General features: G+C 46.0%; 1 pseudogene; it reads right to left on the bottom strand.

The window, feature by feature from the left end:
• Positions 1-14774: 14774 nt before the first annotated feature.
• On the bottom strand, positions 14775-18332 carry LOC123138718 (protein FAR1-RELATED SEQUENCE 6-like; annotated as a pseudogene).
• Between the last annotated feature and the right edge of the window lie 1917 nt (positions 18333-20249).

Genomic DNA, 20249 nt, shown 5'->3' with positions numbered 1-20249 from the left:
TGAAAGGGTCACAAGCACGCAATCGCGTGCGATGGCCAACCGATTGAACCCCTCCGGACCAAGGAGGCATTTACTGCTCAGTGCGGGGTTCTTGTTAGCGACATGATCCCGATCAGCATCGAGCTATGGAATTAGCATAAGGATGAAGAGCTTCAAGTTTCTTTTGTCGAAGATAGACAGAAAGATGATCTTTGGAAAGCGCTGAAGGTAAATTTCACCCTACCGGAGGAGGAGGATCCGGAGAATCCAGTTATGGAGCCAATGATCAAGTCCTTTGCGTTCAAGAGGATGGCAGACCTATTCAGGAGGTGGAAGAATGAGCTGAAAGCAAAGTTTGTTGACAAAAAAAAGACACTAGAGTTCGTCGGGATTTGAGAAGCTTAGAGATCAATGGGATGCATTTGTGGCCAACAAGACATCGGAGAGGAGTAAGAAGATGTCAGCGATAAACAAGATAAATGCTGTGAAGAAGGAGCATCACCATCGCACGGGGTCAGGTGGCTATCTCAAAGCCCGACCGTTGTGGGCCAAGCTGAGAATGACCTACTTGATAAAGGGGTCGAACCAGAGACATTGAACTGGCCAGACCGTTGCCGGACATAGTTCTTCGAGGTTCGCAGAACCTTGGACCCTGTAACAGGGAAGTGCATTTGGACGAGGGAGCAACTGCGAATACCCCTCACGAAACTTCAACACTATATTAACGCAGCGCAGGAAGGGACGTTTGTTCCAGACAGAGAGAAGGATGAGCTCACAATGGCCCTCAGGAATCCTAAGCACCCTGGACAGACACGAGGCACGCTAGGCTCTGTTCCATGGAAGGCTGGGTTTCCGGACGCAGGAGGTTACAAATGCCAAGAGAGGAGGAGGAAGGTGGAGCAGAGCAAACTGCAGGAGCTGCACACAAGGGTACAGAAGCTAGAGGAACAAGATGCAGTTCGAAGCAAGCGACCTATCGAAGCTACCCCCGAAGCTACCCCGGCATCTCAGCGGAGAAGCAGCGTGGATTCCACCGAGCTGCTTCAGGTGGAGCCTATCTTCACGGCTCCTGCTAGCTACCTCGTGGATGCTATCACGGAGTCTCAACATTGCCACCTTATGACGCAATGGGAGAAGTACAAAGTCAAGGCGGCTGTCGGCTCTGTTCGACCTCCTGAACCCGGTGCAACTTTTCACTGCCGTCCAATTCCAGAAGGATATGCTAGGGTGACAATGAAAGAAATAACGGAGGGATTTGAGGAGCTCGTGCTTGACCACCCTACCGGTGAAGGGGAGACTCGGCTGGGTTCTGCTTTGAAGACTCCATGCCTATGGCGGAAGGACCATATCAACCTTTCGAACTGGACGCCTCCGCCTCCTCCTCCTCCTCCGGTGAGTCAGGGCACTCTGCCTCCTCCTCCGCCTGCTCATCCGGCGAGTGATCAGGGCACTCTGCCTCCTTCTCCGGCAAGTGGCGGCACTCCTCCTCCTTCTCCGCCTGCGCTGGCATGCCCGACCAGCCAGCCTCCTCCTTATATGCCTGGTCAGCAAGGGCGGGAGAGACCCGCCGCCGCTCCGGCTGCTCCGGCGCATCACAGTCCTTCTCCTCCGCCTCGTAAGCAACTAAAGAAGAAAGCCTCAGCCGCTCAGCCTGCTCCGGCGTCTAGCAGTACAGGCGGGAGGCAATACAGATTCGGTCCATCTCTCAAGACTCCAGAGAAGTTACCATACGAGATGACTGAGAAGGAAAACAAGGAGATCTGTCAAGCACAAGTGAAGGACTACTTCGCAACGCAAAGAGCTAAGAGACATCCACCTCCGGAGGAGAAGATAGATCCGGTGAAAGCGAAGCGCACTTTTGATGCCCTGCAGCGACCACCACCGTCTCCGCCGCAAACCAACTATGAGCGCATTACTGAAAAGACATATAAGGAAGCGAAGCGTTCGGGAAGTACTTGCAGTGAAAAAAGGTTACAAGAACGAAGAACTGGGAAAAAATTCCCCAACTCAGCGAACAAGCGAACCAATCGTGCCCCCCGCTCAAGGTGTCTAGCGATATTCGTCGCTAATCATCCGGGGATCTTGCCCAGTACCAATCCTGGAGATTACGACGATGTACATTTTGATATAATGGAGGTGGAAGAATTCAAATACGAGTACGGGAAGCCTCTCGTAAAAGATTGAACTACTCCAACAACGTTGATGCAAAGATTTCATGATTGGTACATGGAAACCTGCAGAAAGCAGTAAGTTGGCAAGAAAATCGATACTTTGACGCTGAAAGTTAAAGAGGATCAGCACGACCTCGTTGGAATTGAGGAGTTGTCTGTTCCATTTGAGGAGTTCTTCCAGTTTTTCAATCTAAAGGCCCTCGATAAATTAACGGTCACTTGCTACTGTCTATAAGTACTACTTCTAACATTAAGTCTCTATATATAGCTCAGCTCTTTCATTGAATGTATATATAATTAGCCTCACTATATTATGCAGATTGAAGATCGTCGAATGCAGAAAAGCTGAAATGTATGATATTGGGTTCATTAACACAAATCTCATAAATGAATTTACGGTTAAATTTAATGCCAAAGAAACCAAGGAGAACTTGCTACGATCGTTGGTAATAAATCAAAACAAAGATACAATACTCTTTCCTTACAACTTCAAGTGAGTGTTACTGTCTTGTGCATATTAGGTTTCCCTTAATTATTACTCGAGGTTATAGTAATTAATGTAATTGATGACTTATATGCATGCGTGCGCAGTTTCCACTATATTCTCCTAGAAATTAAGCTTGAGCAGGGACTAGTAAGCGTCTTAGACTTGAGACGAAAAGATCGCGAGGAATCGGACATGCCTAAAATGCTCGAGAAGTAAGTTGAATCGATCATTTTCGCACCATATCGGCAACTTTGTTCATTTCATGATATCAAGTAATTGTTTTCTTTGTCTCGCATGGTTTGGAAAGTATTCACCACACAAGTTTTGGGACTGCCGCGGGATCAGCGATGGAAATTCCTGAAAGTAAGTACTACTAGCTAGCTAGTTCCGCGCATCTCCCGTTGATTGTAGCTACTTTCATCAATGCCATTTATAATACTTCATTATCAGTTTGATTGACCTCTATTTCTCGTAAAGTGCTTCTGGCAGGAACCCGGAAATAATTACTGTGGATACTACGTCTGCGAGTTCATCTACAATGCGACGACCAAGAATAGGCGAGGCTACTCTAAAAGACAATATGAAGTGTGTAAGCAAAAATATTCACAAGTTTATTTTATTACCATCATTTCCGTTGAGTTTCATTCATATATATGTATTGACCCTCTTATTCAAATTAGATGTGGGAGATGCGGAATGAACTCCTACCACAAGATCGCATGCGAGCAATTCAAGAGGAATTGGCTGGATTCTTTCTTGACCACGTCATCAATAAAGCCGGAGAATACCACCATGCATGTGGAAGTTGAGTTCATATGTTAGGGTAAGATATACGAAAACTTGTTGTTCGACCAATCTCTCGGAGAGGAGAGGTCGATCAATTCTCTCTGTATATGTTCATGACGATCTTTCTATACTTAATAGTTTCCTTCATTTTCTTACTAGCTAGCTAGCATGTCGAGTCCTCTCTATATGTAGTGTCGACCAAGCACGGAGATAAGAGGGGACACTTCTCTCTATTAGCTAGCGAACACAGTATATGAAACCCCTAAATTAACCCTACAAAACCCCCAACCCCCCCCCCCCTTCAGAAAAAAAAACCCAGCCCCTGAAATGCTGACACGTGGAAGCCTTTTGGTCCCGGTTGGTGGCACCAACCGGGACAAAAGGCCCCCTTGCCTGGGCAAGCGGCAGCGGCCACAAGGAGCCCCATCTGTCCTAGTTCCTGGGCGAACCAGGACTAAAGGGACAGGGCTTTATTAAAGACCCTTTAGTCCTAGTTCGGGAACCGGGACAAATGGCCCTCACGAGCCGGGACGAATGGGGGTTTTTCTACTAGTGATGACTCACATATTACTATCATCATATCTCAAAACTATTACAAAGAATCAAGTTTATTTTGTCCAATGATCTTCATGAAAGTTTTTATTATATCTGAAAGTGCTAGTATCGACTAGAGGGGGGTGAATAGGCGATTTTTATGAAAGTCTTCAAAACTTAGAAGTTTCGAAGACAAACAACAGAAATGACCTAATTAATATGCAGCGGAAGATAAACTACCCTAAGCAAGCCATAGACAAGAATGCAATGATGTGAAAGTACATGACTAATAGCAGCTAGGTAGTAAGGATCAGAATGGAAGATAGTATGAAGCCACTCAACAGTAGTAGTCAAGCAATGAAGTCAAACAGATACACAGATAGGCAATGACTTCACAAAGACAAACTTAAGTAAGGTTGGGAAGGGATAGAACCAGTCGCTTGTTGAAGACACGGGATTTGTTAGACCAGTTCCAGTTGCTGTGACAACTGTACGTCTGGTTAGGGAGGCTGAGATTTAACTCAGAAGACCGTGTCTTCACCTTATTCCCTTTGAGCTAAGGACACCCAGTCCTCGCCCAATCACTCTGGTAATTCTTCAAGGGTGTAGGGGGTGGGCTATTTATAGCCACTAGGCAACCCGACCTGATTTGTCCAAAATGACCCTTGGTCACTAAGGAACTGACACGTGTTCCAACGGTTAGATTTCAAACACACGCGGCAGCTTTACTTGGGCTACAAGCAAAGCTGACTCATCCAGCTCTGGATAAGATTTGCTCTCATTGTCTTCGCTCGAAGACATAGGATTTGAGTTGAGCATCACTTCAGTCACTCTGACTTAGTTCACTTGGACCCCACTTAATAGTACGGTGGTTCCTATGACTCAACAAAGAAGAAAAGGAAACAACGAAACCACACAGTCTTCGCGCTCCATAGTCTTCACGCAATGTCTTCTCATGTCATAGTCTTCAATATGAATATCTTCTCATACCACCATTGTCTTTAATGTCTTCATACATTTTTAGGGGTCATCTCCGGTAGGTAAACCGAATCAATGAGGGACACTACCTGCGTTATCCTGCAATTCTCACAAACGCATTATTCCCTCAACCAACTTTGTCGTCAATACTCCAAAACCAACTAGGGGTGGCACTAGATGCACTTACAATCTCCCCCTTTTTGGTGATTGATGACAAACTGGTTGAAGTTTTCAATGGGGATAAAGTATGTGAAATTGTAAGGATAGGGAATTGTCTTCATAAGTAGCAAGGGCTCCCCCTGAAGATGTGCATATAAGTAATTTGCTTTTGGAATGCAAATGCACATGGCAGGTTGTACTTGTGGAGATCCACTTCAACTTATGAAGATAGTTCATCATGCATGAAATGATATAGCAAGTAGAATGACATGCATAATGAAAAATGGACGTCTGCAGAATGATTTAAGTGCGGAAGTTATCATCGCACATGCGGAATTTATCATCGCATCACAGTGAAGCAAATAAGTAGCAGACGACCATCAAGTTTAGGTGTTACAACTCAGAGAACCAAATGTTTTAAAAGCAAGAGTTGTAAACACGAAGCAAAATAAAATGCAACCGCCCATATGAACCCGCTTGAAGACTATCAACTCATACGCTTCTCTCCCTTTTGTCAGTAAGGACCAAAAAGGTTTGAAGACATAGAGCATCTACTCGTCCTCAAGAGTAGGTGAAGCAGCAGGGTTGTCATCGTTGGTTGGCGGTGCAGATGAACTTGGTGCAGTGTCGATGCGCGCAGTAGTAGGAGGTGGTGAAGTAGCATCATCTTCATCATCGATCACTCTGGCATTTACCATTGCCGCGGAGGAAGAATATTCAGAGTCTTCAAGAGATGGAGTGCGACATAGGACAGCAGTCCGTGGAGGAGTGGAGTCAAACTGGAATCTTTCATTGAAGCCATCGTCTTGAAGATCTGCTTCAGCACTAAGCAGGGTCAAACTCTTCCATGATCGTCGGCAAGTTTCATGAGCAACAAAGGCATTCTTGGTGGCAAGGTTGCGAATGCGATTGACATCCACCAAGAGGCTTTGCGTCTGTCTCTTGAGCCAAAAATGATGCTTATCCTATTTCTGATGAAGGTCCACAAGAAGTTCGCGGTCATTGAGAACGCGAGAACGCTTCCGAGGCCTTTGTGCAATGGTGCTTTCAGTGGCTTCAGTAGGTGCTCGATGAGGCAGGCGAGTATTTCCAGCCAATGGATAGATTCGTGTCGCTGCTTGAACACCTTCAATGGGTTGAGTTAAGCTTTGGTGCTCGGCATTCTGAAGACAAAGAGGCCTCTTGGCAGGGTCAGAGTATATAGCTTCAACTGACATATCAACCTCTGGCAGAAAGATCATATGATTGCGAGTAGAGGGCTGATAGTTGACAGATGAGTGTCTCTTGATGAGGCGCATGACCCATGGAGCATAAAACTTCAGACCAAATAGGTCAGAGCAAGAAGCAGCAAGTTGCCTGATGAAGAATTCTTGAGTGTTGAAGCTGATGCCATTGAGAATATAGAAGAGCAAAGTCTCCATAGCTCCTTCAAGCTTGGCCGCTGATGAATGTCCTTTGACAGGCCATAGAGTTCGCCTGATGATATGATATATGGTGCGAGGCAGATACTCAAGGTCTTCAACAAAGAACTCTGTTGGATATTCAGCGTCAGATGACAAGGGCTTCATCATGCTCAACATCTGGCTCATATTGGGTTCTGGCTTATGGAAGATTCTCTCCACTGCATTGCGGTGTAGCTGACAGTCAGGTTCATATAGTTCTCCAGGAGTGGCTAGCCCTGTGAGCTTGATGATATCCATAGCTTTGGCTTCATGATGAACATTTCCAGTCATCCACTCGAGAACCCATGTCTTGATGTCTCTGTAGTAGCCGCGAATGTGTAGTGTAGCATAGAATTGAAGCAATAGCTCTTCATTCCAATGTTCTTTGTTTGTCACAAAGTGGAGCAGACCAGCATCGTGAAAGCAATCAAGTGCTTCTTCTAAGCACGACAGTCCAGCAATGGCTTCAGTGTTAAGGCGCATATGAGGGAAAATGCGCCCTTGATCATATAGAACGCAGGAGTAATAGCTTCTCTGCTGATAGCACCAGAATAGATCTGATGATATTCTTGGTTTGGAGTAGGGGTTCTTGGCGCTGTCAAAGAAGGTATTGTGGCTTTTGAAGCCATTTGCATTGAAGGACCCTGGTGAGTTTGCAGTACCCGGAAACCATGGTAGCCTAGGCTTTGGCTTCTGGACCTGAGGCCTATGCTCAACATGATAGTCAAATTGAGGTCCAGAGGCACTAGGCGGAGGTACCAGAATGGGCCATCGGACAGTGGTTAGCTGACCATGACTGTATGCTTGCTCAATTGTATGGGGCCTTGGTGGCGGAACAGGAGCAGGGGCAACAGCTGAGGCATCAGGCTGCACAACAGGTGCTTCGGGAGCAGTTGTCTCATTAGCTTCAGGTGTAGCAGCCTCATTGGTTTCAGGTTCAGTGGCCACATTTGCTTCAGGCACACTAGTTGGTGCAGGCTCCACATTAGCGTCAGCCATGACTACGTCATTGGCTTCATTGGCGTTGGTGGTGGCAGCCTCAACATTGTCAACCTCCTCTTGATGAACAGGAGGGTCGGGCACAGGCACGTTCACATCAGGAACAGCTTCTTCAATCACTGGGGGAGTAGGGACACGTACTTCTTGATTTTCCTCGGCTGATGCAGCCGGAATGTCTTCAGCAGCTTGTGCTTCAGACTCGGAGACATTCACAGTTGGAGTAGGTTCAAAAAAGACTTGACGAGCAACAGGTGAACGTTGCACTTCTCCTTATGGAACGCTCGACAGAGGGACTTGAGGGCTTTGTTCTTTGCGAAGCCTGCGAAATGCTGGCAACGCCTTAGGAGATGGAGATGGCTGGGCCTCAAAGTCTTCATCCTCTTCTTGCACGGGGGTTGTAGCTTGTTGTTGTTGTTGGGGAGTACTGGGGAAGTGTTGTAGCTATGGGTGATCAGTCCATGATGCATCCTAAGCAATTGGCGTCAGAGGACGACCAATGCTGATGAGTTTGCTGTTCGTATGAACAGACAATGATACCATGTCATGTTCGATCTGAGGAAGAACTTCATCATCATCATGACCAATGTCTTCAGCAGCGGTGGGTTCAGCTGCTGGAATATCTTCAACTTCATGAGCCTCTGTGGGAGCAGGCTCATGGACTATCATCCTTCGTTCTTGATGTTCTGACGCTGGGCGAACCACTAAAATGGGTTCAACAACTAAGGGCTCTGTGGAAGCAGCCCTAGTCTTCTTGGTCTTGCGCTTCTTCTTGGAGGGAGCGGCATCAGAGGCTTCAGTATTCTTTCTCTTTCTGGCTTCAGCCTCGGCAGCCCTCGTCTTCTTCTGTTCTGAAGCGGTTGTGGTGACCTTTGGCTTCGAGCCAGTCATGCTGCTTGGGAAGATAATGCGAGGGGCTTCTTGGCTTGAAGGTTCAGGCTGGTCAGCAGGAAGCTTCTTCTTCTTCTTTGCAGCCATCCTGGGGTCAATGCCAGGACGGCCAAGTGACTTGCGCTTCTCAGCCTCATTGTAGGCGAGCGCACACTTATCAGCCAAGCTCTTCATGCGCTCTCGAGAGCCCTGAGCTTCTTCACGCTTCTTCAAAAAAGCTTCTTTAAGCTCATGTAGCATGACTTTGAAGTTTCTGACGTCTTGGACACTTAGCTTGGCCACATGCTTCTTGAATTGAGCCTTCTCATAATCAATCTTGTTCTTGAGCTCAACTATACGTTGAGCGAGAGCTAACTCATAAGCAAAGGCGCCATTGAAGGCGACAGTGAGGCCAATGGGAAGCTGCAAATCTTCAATGCTAAGATTGGGGGTGTCGAACCACTCATCAATGAAGTTGTGGATGATTGCCACATCAAAGAGAGGCAAGTTGTTGAATATTTCTGCTTCTTCCTTGCTATTTATTAGCTGCTCAAGGGCATCATCAACAAGATCTTCATCACTTGACAGATCAATGGGTTCTTCGCGCAGAATGGCGGCAGGAGTCAAGGCTTGATCAGTTGGTCTGACAAGTTGCTTTTTCTTCTCCGTTCTCTTGGAGACACGGGATTGATCTTCAGACTGCACACTGGCTTCAGGAGGTGCAGTGGCCAGTGGTTTCGCACGAGAAGTCTTCGGAGGGTGAACTGGAGCTTCATCGGAGTCAGCATCATTTTCAGAATGATCTACTCTGGCACCTTGGACCACGATGTAGGTGACGAGACCGTCAAGATTGGAGAAGGGACCGATAACATTGGGATCAGCATCACAGGAGCCGTCGGCACGGGGAGCAGAGGGACCTGGGTTGAAGTCCAATCCCAATGACTTCTTGTTCTTCTTGGCCGAAGCCACGACAAACTAGAAGTTGCGCTTGAAGAGAGAGTCGTCACGACACCAGAGTAGTGAAGTGGGATCGGCGTTCTCAGGATGTGGTCCACGGACCATGCAAGGATAGAAGCCCAGAGCAATGGCTTCAGCTCTATTCTTGGGTTGAAGGCCTCGATAGAGGATATCACCCCAAGGTCTCTTGATGGCATTTTTCTCTGCATATTCCTTCGTCACAAACTTGTACTTGAACCATTCCTCAGCCCAATAGCGTCGAATCCATTGGATTCGTGTCTTTCTCTAATGATAATTTTCTTCGGGATCTGTCTTGTAGAGTTTTGCTAGGTCATCAGGTAGATCTTTAGATGTTCCTTCTCTGCGCGGTTTGCCACCCTTCCTTGCTGATTTTTCTGCAGCCATGAACTTCAAACTGAATGGCTTCAATACGTTCAAAGGCTTCAGAGACTTACGCTTGCTAGTCAAGCAGGAACTGGCTTCAAGAGAATTGATATGATGCTGTAAGTATTCTGCAAACGAATGCAGACTATGAGAACCAAGGGATTCTCCCACGGACATGTACCTGTGACAGCATTAGAGATGCGAGGGAAGGGGAAGAGGTCATATGCATTCTCAGAAGATTTTGAAGATAAATCAGTTTGAAGACATTGAAGACATTCACTTATATAGGTGAGTTGGTTCCAGATTTGTACCAATCTGTGAATAAGTACAAGTGAGGAATAAAACTAGACAGGAAATCTAAGTGAATTGACTAGGCAGTATGAGATGCAGACAGAATAGATCTAACATTGAATAGGCAGAAACCACTTTCGGTAAACAGGATGAATCTTGAAGATCAAAAAGGTGGTAAAAATAGAGTTATAATTACCGCACGAAGAACTGCTAGATGGAATGAATAGGAGACCGAGCAGTTCAGCCCACCGTGCCCTAACTTGGCGACGGAGGACACCTACGGCGACGGCGGAGAGGACGATGTCCGCGGCCGGCGTGAGGACGGCGTCGGAGAAGTCGCGGCAGCTAAGCGCTTCGTCGCCGGCATCGTCGAGAGCTAGCGGTGGCGCTAGGGTTTTGACGGAGGTGGAGAGGTGGAAGAAGGATTTCTTTACCGCAGGGGACAAGTATTTATAAGTAGGTGAGCGACACAGCGCAATTACGCTGGTGCCCCAGCGGTTCACAACTGAGGGGCACGTGGCAAGCATGCAACATACTCAGAGTTGTCCCACGTTCCCACGCCTGCCAGGCATGTCGGAGAGTTGTTCCGGCTTCTCCGGATTTCAACAATAAAGATAATTCATTTAAACAGATTTAATGTTTATCTCCTTGCCTTCTGCTGACTAGGACGCAGAGAAGACATTCGACAGTTTCAATAGAATGCATATGATTTGGACAGATAGAGTTTGAGATAGGAAGCATAGAGAGGTTAGGGTCCGATCACATTCACTTAGTTCAAAATATCCAATCTTGAAGACATAGCTATAAGTGAATGCTGTAGAGGACAGAACACTAGTATATATACATATATCAGAAAGCAATCAAATCACCATAGTGTAGAAAATCATGAAGATAAATTGAAACTGAAGACAAACCAAATGCAAAGTCATTGCAATATAACGCCATGAGTGAAACACTTCAAACAAAGAAATTTGGTGGTGGCGTTACCCACCGTATAGGAAGTATTAGACCCAGACACGGCGCACAATTATTGTGGCGCTCCGAAGTCAAATTCCATGTTAATGTATTCACACTCAGAGTGTAAATCTTCATTGATTGAAGATATACATTACTTTGTGTGTTGCACGTCTAAGTCATCAGCATGCATAAGTGTTAGGGTGTGTGCCTGATCGCAGGACATTAGAGGATTCCAAGATATTTATCTCACACCGTAACTTGCAAAACCTTTTCTCATCCAAGGGCTTTGTGAAGATATCTGCCAGTTGCTCTTCAGTGTTGACGTGAATGATGTCGATATCTTTCTTGATAACATGATCTCTGAGAAAGTGATGACTAATTTCAATGTGCTTTGTCTTCGAGTGCTGGACTGGATTGTTGGCTATTTTGATGGCACTTTCGTTGTCGCAGAAGAGAGGTACTTGTTTCAGGTTGATGCCATAATCCATGAGAGTTTGCCTCATCCATAGAAGCTGAGCACAACAGGATCCAGCAGCAATGTATTCAGATTCAGCAGTTGAGAGTGATACACAGTTTTTCTTCTTTGAAGACCAACAGACAAGTGATCGACCAAGAAAATGACATGTGCCTGATGTAGACTTGCGATCCACCTTGTCACCAGCATAATCAGCATCCGAGAATCCAACCAAATCAAATTTTGAGCCCTTGGGATACCATAATCCAAGTGTTGGGGTGTAAGCCAAATATCGAAAAATTCGCTTCATAGCTAAGTGATGTCATTCCTTTGGTGCCGCTTGGAATCGAGCACACAAGCAAACACTAAGCATAATATCTGGCCTAGATGCACATAGATAAAGCAAAGAACCAATCATGGAGCAGTATACCTTTTGATCGAACTCTTTACCATTGTCGTCGAGGCCAAGATGGTGTTTGGCTGGCATTGGCATCGTGTAGCCTTTGCAGTCTTCCATTCCAAACTTCTTCAGACAATCTTTGAGGTATTTTTCTTGAGATATGAAGATGCCATTTCTTTGCTGACGAATTTGAAGACCAAGGAAGAACTTTAGCTCACCCATCATGGACATTTGATATTGCTCTTGCATCATGTACCCAAACTCATCACTATACTTCTGGTTGGTGCAGCCGAAGATTATGTCATCCACATATATTTGGCACACAAACAGTTCGCCATCATATGACTTGGTGAAGAGTGTGGGATCGAGGGATCCAGGTTTGAAGCCTTTGCTCTTCAAGAAGTCTTTGATTGTATCATACCATGCACGAGGAGCTTGTTTGAGGCCATACAGTGCTTTGTTTAGCTTGTACACCATATCAGGATGTTTTGGATCTTCAAAGCCCGGTGGTTGTGCGACATATACTTCTTCTTCAATCTTGCCATTGAGAAATGCACTCTTTACATCCATTTGATATAGCAAGATGTTGTGATGATTAGCGTAGGCTAGCAGTATGCGAATGGCTTCAAGCCTAGCAACAGGAGCAAATGTTTCATCGAAGTCAATTCCTTCAACCTGAGTATATCCTTGAGCCACAAGACGTGCTTTGTTTCTGACGACTTGACCATGCTCATCTTGCTTGTTTCGATATATCCATTTTGTTCCAATAATGTTATGCTTGCGAGGGTCAGGTCGCTTGACGAGTTCCCAAACATTATTCAGCTTGAACTGTTGAAGTTCTTCTTGCATGGCTTGAATCCATTCAGGTTCCATAAAAGCTTCAGCAACTTTCTTGGGTTATGATATTGACACAAATGAAAAGTGCCCACAGAAGTTTGCTAGCTGTGTTGCTCTTGATCGAGTGAGTGGACCAGGCGCATTGATGCTGTCAAATATCTTCTCTATTTGAACTTCATTTGCAACACGAGGATGAACAGGACGAAGATTTTGCTCTTGCTGATCATTGTCATCATTGGGAGGATTGTCTTTGATCTGAGCATTGTCTTCAGGTTGATTTGGTGCAGAGATGATAAGTTCCTCTTCAGGCTGTGCTTCAGAGGGCATGATTTCACCAGTTCCCATCAGCTTGATAGACTCGCTTGGAGGAGCTTCATCTAGTGTACTTGGTAGAATCTCTCTCTATGAACCATTGGTTTCAGCAAATTTCACATCCATAGTTTCAACGATTTTGTAGAGATAAAGGTTGAAGACTCTATAGGAGTGTGAATCCTTTCCATATCCAAGCATGAAGCCTTCGTGAGGCTTAGGTGCAAATTTTGACTTGTGATGGGGATCCTTGATCCAGCATGTAGCTCCAAATACTCTAAAGTAACTGACGTTTGGCTTCTTACCAGTAAGGAGCTGATACGATGTTTTGTTCAAAAGCTTATGGATATACACACGGTTGATGATGTGACATGCTGACGTTTGGCTCCTTTGCTCGAGTTGTCGTTGTTGATGAAGCTGGCTGGCTGATGCATGTATGCCTCCTCGATGATATCGCCATTGAGAAAGGCAGACTTAACGTCCATATGGTGCACCTGCTGGCCGCTGTGTGCCGCAAGTACAAGCAGTAGGCGCAGGTCTCCATGCACACAATTGGGCGAAGACCTCGTCGAACACCACCCCATGTCGCTGCGCGTACCCCTTTGTCACCAAACTCACCTTGTGCTTGAGGATGTTGCCAGCTGGGTCTTTCTTCACCTTAAAGACCCAATTGAGGCCGTAGGCGCGGTGGCCAGCGGGGAGCATTGCCAGCTCCCATGCATTGTTGCTGGTGATGGAGCGCATTTCTTCATGCACAGCGTTGCTCCATGCATCATCGCCGAGTGCCTCCTCGACGCTTATAGGCTCCTCTGCAGCCAGCATGCAGTGCTCGGCCTGCTGCGCGGCCTCCACGTCGAGCTCATCCAACAAGTTCTCGATGTACTTATATCAGAGAGGCCCCGAGTCTGCATCCCGATTGTCTTCGTGTGTGGGCGGCGTCCCCCACTTGGGCAGTGGTTCTGCTACTGGGGTGTCCACCAAATTCAAGGCTGGGATCGGTGTGGCGGGTGGGGTCGTGGACTGGCCACGCGTGGATCCGGCATCGACCACCGTCTCCCCTGAACGGTGTTGTAGACGGCAATGAAGGTGTTCGACAAAACTTCCATCATGGCCATGGACGCCCAGTCCCATGGCCTTCCTTCCTCGAACGCCACATAAAGCGTCACCCGCAAGGCCGCAACATCTTCACCATGGGCGTCGAGCGGTCCGCCAGCTTGTTGATGCTGGAACCAAGAAGCTTGACATGCGCGATGCAAACAAACGTGCGGAAGTGGTGCACGCTGGCCTTTCTCCCATCCCACACCTCATATGACGTGACGCCGTTGAGGCTCCTCGTCAGCGATCGATTGAGGATGTACATAGCAGTTTTCACGGCCTCACACCAGAAGATGTTGGGCATGCGCATCGCATTGAGAAGGCAACGTGCAATCTCGACGAGGGTTTGGTTGTGGTCGATAATGCTACACGCACGGATGAATACGGGCGTTTACGGGGCTGACTAGGAAACAATCCGACGTGGCTGTGGACGCGCAAAGAAAAGGTTATTAAGTTAAGAAAAAACACCGGCCCTTTTACTTTCTCTCCCGCGATGGTGCGCTCGCCCAGATCGGCCGAGCGAGCTGCAGTTCCCCTCATGGCGCTCCGATGCGGCGAGTTTCCAGATCGGCGTCCCAACGCGGAGACGATGGACTAATCTGAGGCGGCGAGGCAACCTCCTGCTCCTTGGATGCGCCATGGCTGGCTCTTCCGATGCTGCTATTGGATCTCGTCGGCGGCGGCAGCATCACTCCGGGCTCCTACAGGCTGGCGAGGCGATCTCGTCCTCTTTGTAAGCGTCACGGCCGACTCCTCCAGGGCAGTGAGGCGGCCTCCTCGTATGGATGCTGGCGGCGCCGTGGGCGAGCGCACTGCAGCCCGGCGCGGTGTACTGGTGGCCGCCGGCCGATGATGCTGGACCACCTGCTCCTGAGCGTGCAGTGGGAAATCTCGACGATCTCAACCCGCGCAGCTGGGCGAGATCGGCGCTCAATATTGTAACTTGCAGATTCTGAACCTTTGTGCAAATTCTGAACTTTGTGCAGGCTCTGAATTTTCTTCTGCTTTGCAGGGAGAGGACTATAGGCACTCCAGCATATGGTATCTCTGTGCAATGCGACAAGAAACACAAAGTGTTGTTTCACCAAATGAAGAGAGACCAGAATCAAAGGCCACATAAGATTGCAGATTATGCGTGTGTCTGCGGAAGATAACTTGAATGTTCCGAACAGAATTGCTCATGTGGTTCCTGTTGAGTGTAACATGTACTTCTCAAAAGTGCTCATGTAGTTGCTTTCAATTGTAACATGTACTTCTCGCTACATGGATTTGTGTACTCCAATCTTATCAATGAAATAAATATATAAAGTTGTTCAGTTCTGGAAAGTTTGAAGGAGGAAACATCCTTATGTATTGTTGTTCTGGCTACAATTATTGAGATTCTTAAGAGTAAATAAAGAGTATCCCGCTGGGGATAGTTGTAGATTGTTGCTGTCAATTTAGACAAGATTGACATGAAAGCCATCTTACATACACTACATAATCCTGAAGCTCATGAAGGCAGGCAGTCATGTGTGAGACAAACAGCTCTGTGATTGGAATTAGCCAGCGGCAATGTACATGCACATATATCCATGGATAATTTGGTAGCAGTTCTGTTGCTTTAGGGAAAAACAAAATGATAAAACATAAATTTGTTTACTTTCTAGTGCCCTGGTGCCTTTCATCTATTACAATAAAGTTGCCAAGTGCCCTAGTGCCTTTCATCAAATTACATAAATCATGGCTAACTGTGATCCGTCGTATTGTTGAGCCCTCCAATTCAATCAGAGTGTAACTCTGCAGAACTTGGCACTATAGTCGATCCTTGCTGAACTTGAAACAACATACTTGTATATTCTCCTAAAATTGGAGGCATAAGCATTGCCGATGAACCTCCGAATGATACTGCAGTCGACCCTTGAGGTGGATTCATGTTGCCAGTGGTAATGCCCAAGCCAAATGGTTCCTGCCGCAAAGAACGTGATAGAATGACATGGATGCTCAAGTGATTACTAGAGGTAAAAAGATAAGAAACAAAGATACCTGTGCTGTAGTACTACAAGCTTGGCCATCCAAATAAAAAGCTTGTGGACTCTGTTTCAGATTGCAAGAGTGTTAACTCAGAAAAGTGTGTGAAACAAATATTAAGCAACCGAGAACAAGAAATACATACTGCATGTTCCATAACATTTTGTTCTAGAATATCATCCTCCGAGGATTTTCTCTTTTTACTGGACCTTTTCTTTTTCAAATTCATGGAGCGAGCCTGAAATAAATACATATGTAGTGAGCTCAACAGGCGCGAATTTTGGGTGCATATTTTTCAAAACAAAAAACGTAATATAAGCAACAATACCTTTTCTGCAGCTTCCTTCTTGTCCTTCTGTGCAACCTTTTTTTGCTCCCTTAGTTCAGCTTTCTTCTTCTTCTCCTTTGCTTGCCGAATAAGCCTATCAACCTTAGATTCTTTTCTCAACAAAGGAGGACGACCAGCACATCTAACCTCTATTGGACTTAGTATACTTTTACTTGTTGCTGCCCCATTAGAAGGTGCATCTTCCTGCAATTGATCTTCTTGTGCACCGGCCTTATCCTTATTGTTTTCAGAACTTGAGTTGCTGGTGTACTTAATTTGCAAGGTGCGGAGATCTTCAGTCAAGGAATTGAACGAATCATCTGACATGGCGCCTATCTCTGCAGTTGGGTAGAAAGAATTGCACAGACTATCAAAACGTTTTGCAACAGGAGTGTCGTCCATGCCACCATATGTGCATCTGATAAAGTTATGTTTTCTTTTCACATTTTTTCTCCACCGCTCAAGGATGTATTTTGGAGGAACCTCCTTGATTTTCTTCTGAGTGAGCACACATAACACATGCCTACAGAGAATACCTCTGAACTCGAAGTGGCGACATGAGCACTTAATTTCAAACTCTTCCTCATTGAAATATACATGGTACACAGTATCTTTTCTCCATCCTTTTTCTTCATCAATTAGCACATCCTCGGTTATCTCGTGCGTTTCTATTGCCCCTTCTTTTTGTATCAACCTCCGCTCACAGTACATAATATCTGTTAGCTCTTCTTGAAATTCTTTGAACTTCGAATTTGTACAGATTGATTGAAATTGCTTCTCGATGTCAAATCTTGTGATAGAAGGTATGGTTGAGTTGAAATAATTGAAATCAGCAATATTCTCCTTCTCAACTTTTTCACGAAGAGCATTCTCGTATTGGCTAACAAAATGCTTCAATGTAGTTTTTGCATTAACATACCCATCAAAGAAGGCATTCATACTTTCACTACGTTGTGTAGTAGACATACCTGCCCAAAAGGCATCTTTCACAAATGCTGGAAACCAACGGTGTCGATGCTCATAAAGCCGTTTAAGCCATTCATTATCACCAATATCATACTTCTCAAGCATACGTAGCCAAGCAACTTCAAATTATGTAATTGTTAATGAATCATAAACTGCCTTCCCAACATCAACTTTGATGTGATCATATTCCTCATATCCACCTAACTTCTCCGGTATCTTTTTCATAATGTGCCACAAGCACCATCTGTATCGAGAATCCGAAAAAACTATTTCCACGGCATTTTGAATTGCTTTTACTTGATCAGTAACAACAGCTTTTGGTGGACGATTTGACATACAAGTGAGACATGCTTGAAATAACCAAACAAATGTTGCAGTATCTTCATTTGATAATAAAGCACATCCTAGCAACACTGAATGACCATGATGATTCACTCCAACAAAACAAGCAAAAGGCATATCATATTTGTTCATCAAATATGTTGTGTCAAAAGTAATGACGTCATGAAAAGAGTCATACACTGCTCTACTTCTAGCATCAACCTAAAATACATTCCTAAGTCGGGATTCATCATCAACATCCATGACACTAAAAAAGTTTGGGTTGTCAGATTGCATTTTGATGAAATAGTCACGAACCGCTTCAGCATCACCATTGCCAAGTTTCAACCTTCTCATTTTCTCTAGATAATTGCGAGAATCTTTCTCACCAAATGTTAGGTTGTCATGAACATCAGCATATTTGGTGCAGTATTCTCGCACGTCGTTCTCATTATCAAAGGTCATTCCCAGTTCTGGTTCTCCAAGTAACGCATGCGGCTGAGCTTCACCATGGTGATGTTCAACTTCCACATTGTTTTCATTTCGTTCCTTAATGCTGTCATCATCGCTTGATATTGACATATCACTTGATTCTTGAACACCACAAGTTCCATCATCCATTCCTGTAGCAATATAACTAAAATGAATGGTAGTAACAGATTGACCTGAAGATTGGCATGTTAAAACTGAACTACGAAATTGTATGTTCAACTTTACAAAATCTAAACACTCAGAAACAATCATAAGAACTTTTGCTGTTCTGATGTGGCGTGATACAGTTATTTTACAAACCAATTGTAACCTTCATCTCTCATAAGTCTGATTAGCCTTATCTAGTACTTGAACGTTTACTGAAAATAACTACGTATATGGCTTTTAGCAAGACGGACAACTCACGTACATGGCTTTGATCTACAGATACTCTGCTTGTGGCATACTACACGGCTTTGATCTACAGAGTATATATGGCCTTGGGTTTACCTGCTAATGCCGACCCGAACGAACAGGCACGCCCACGGGGCTCGAACAGATCAGCGGAGCAAGCGTCAACGTGCCCTTGCCGGCGGGAGCGCACGAGGTCCTCCGAGGCGGCCGGAGAAGTCGAGGTCGTCCGAGACGGCGCGATCAGTAATCTGGAACGAGGGCAAACCGAGCTGCCGTTCTGTTGCGTTCTGGTTTTTTTGCTAGCGTAAACAGCGGCACGTTCTCCATTTTTCTAACTGTCTCATTCCTCAGCGCGGCCACGTCGGATCGTTTTCTAGTCAGCCCCGTAAACGCCCGTATTCATCCGTGCGTGTAGCATTATTGGGTTGCGGTGCTCCACAACGCGGTTATGTTGTACTTCCTCCGTTCCGAATTATTTGTCTTAGATTTATCTAGATACGGAGGTATCTAGCACTAAAATGAGTCTAGATACATCCGTATCTAGACAAATCCAAGACAAGTAATTCGGAACGGAGGGAGTAGCATGCATGGCACCGTTTTCTAGTGCCTGCCGCTCTCCGTGAAATACAGCTTGAATGTGTCCGACATGAACTCACCGCCCAGGTCCGACCGGAACGCCAGCAGACAAGACTGGCGCTACGTCTCGGCCCTCGCCTTCACCTTCTTGAAGCTTGCGAACGCCTCATCTTTTGACCTGAGCACATCGATCCACATATATCTGCTATATAGTCATCTACTACCAACAGAAAGAATTTCCAGTTGCCAGGTGTTTTCCATGTGATCGTCCCGCACAGGCCCGTGTGCACGAGGTCCAGTGCACGCTCTTCATCGTATGCCGCCTCCAAGGCCGCACACCATGTTCTTGCTTGCGAGCGCAAGCAGTGCACGAAAATGGAGGTTCCCTACCATGCCAAAGCCAAGCTGTTTCATCCGCTTTGGCGAGCAGGCGTACACGCGTGGGGATGACAAGGTTAAGGACGTATAGCCGGCCGGTTCCTCCCTCGCGGGACGCGACTAGGGATGCACAGTGCCGCCTGATCCGCCCCGCTTCGTAATCAAAGTAGATCAACTTAGTTATAATTCTCTATATTCAACATTAGTTCAGTTTGAACTTTGAACTAAATTCCTGTTTTGGCCGGCTTATGCTGGATGCCGGCTTGCATCCCTAGCCGCGAGAGAGCAGCATCTTGTGCCGATCATAGATGTTCAGTAGACCGCTGTCGATGACGATCCTTCACCCGTTCTCGTCCATTTGCTTCTTGCCAGTGATTTAACTGTTTTTCCTTAGCAAAAAATAAAAAGATTTAATTCTAATTTTTGTCATTTTTTTTCCTAAATGGATCTTTAGGGCATCTCCAGTGCAAACCTTAGACCGCCTGCATACGTCCGGACAACAAGGTCCGGATGTGTTGTGCCATCCAACGTGGTCCTGCATCGGTCCGCATAGCGGTCCAGATGAACTTTCTTCAGGCAAACCAGAGACAAACGTGGGGGACTTTGCTGGCGTTCGGACAACATCCACGCCCGCTTCTGACCATCGTGGACCATCCGAAACCCTTCTGACCATCCTGCACGTGTTCCCGCTGTGCGCTA

Source organism: Triticum aestivum, chromosome 6B (genome assembly GCF_018294505.1).
Source record: "Triticum aestivum cultivar Chinese Spring chromosome 6B, IWGSC CS RefSeq v2.1, whole genome shotgun sequence".
Taxonomy (NCBI): Eukaryota; Viridiplantae; Streptophyta; class Magnoliopsida; order Poales; family Poaceae; genus Triticum; species Triticum aestivum.
Note: the sequence above shows the minus strand (reverse complement) of the source record. Positions and strands in the feature narration are given on the sequence as shown.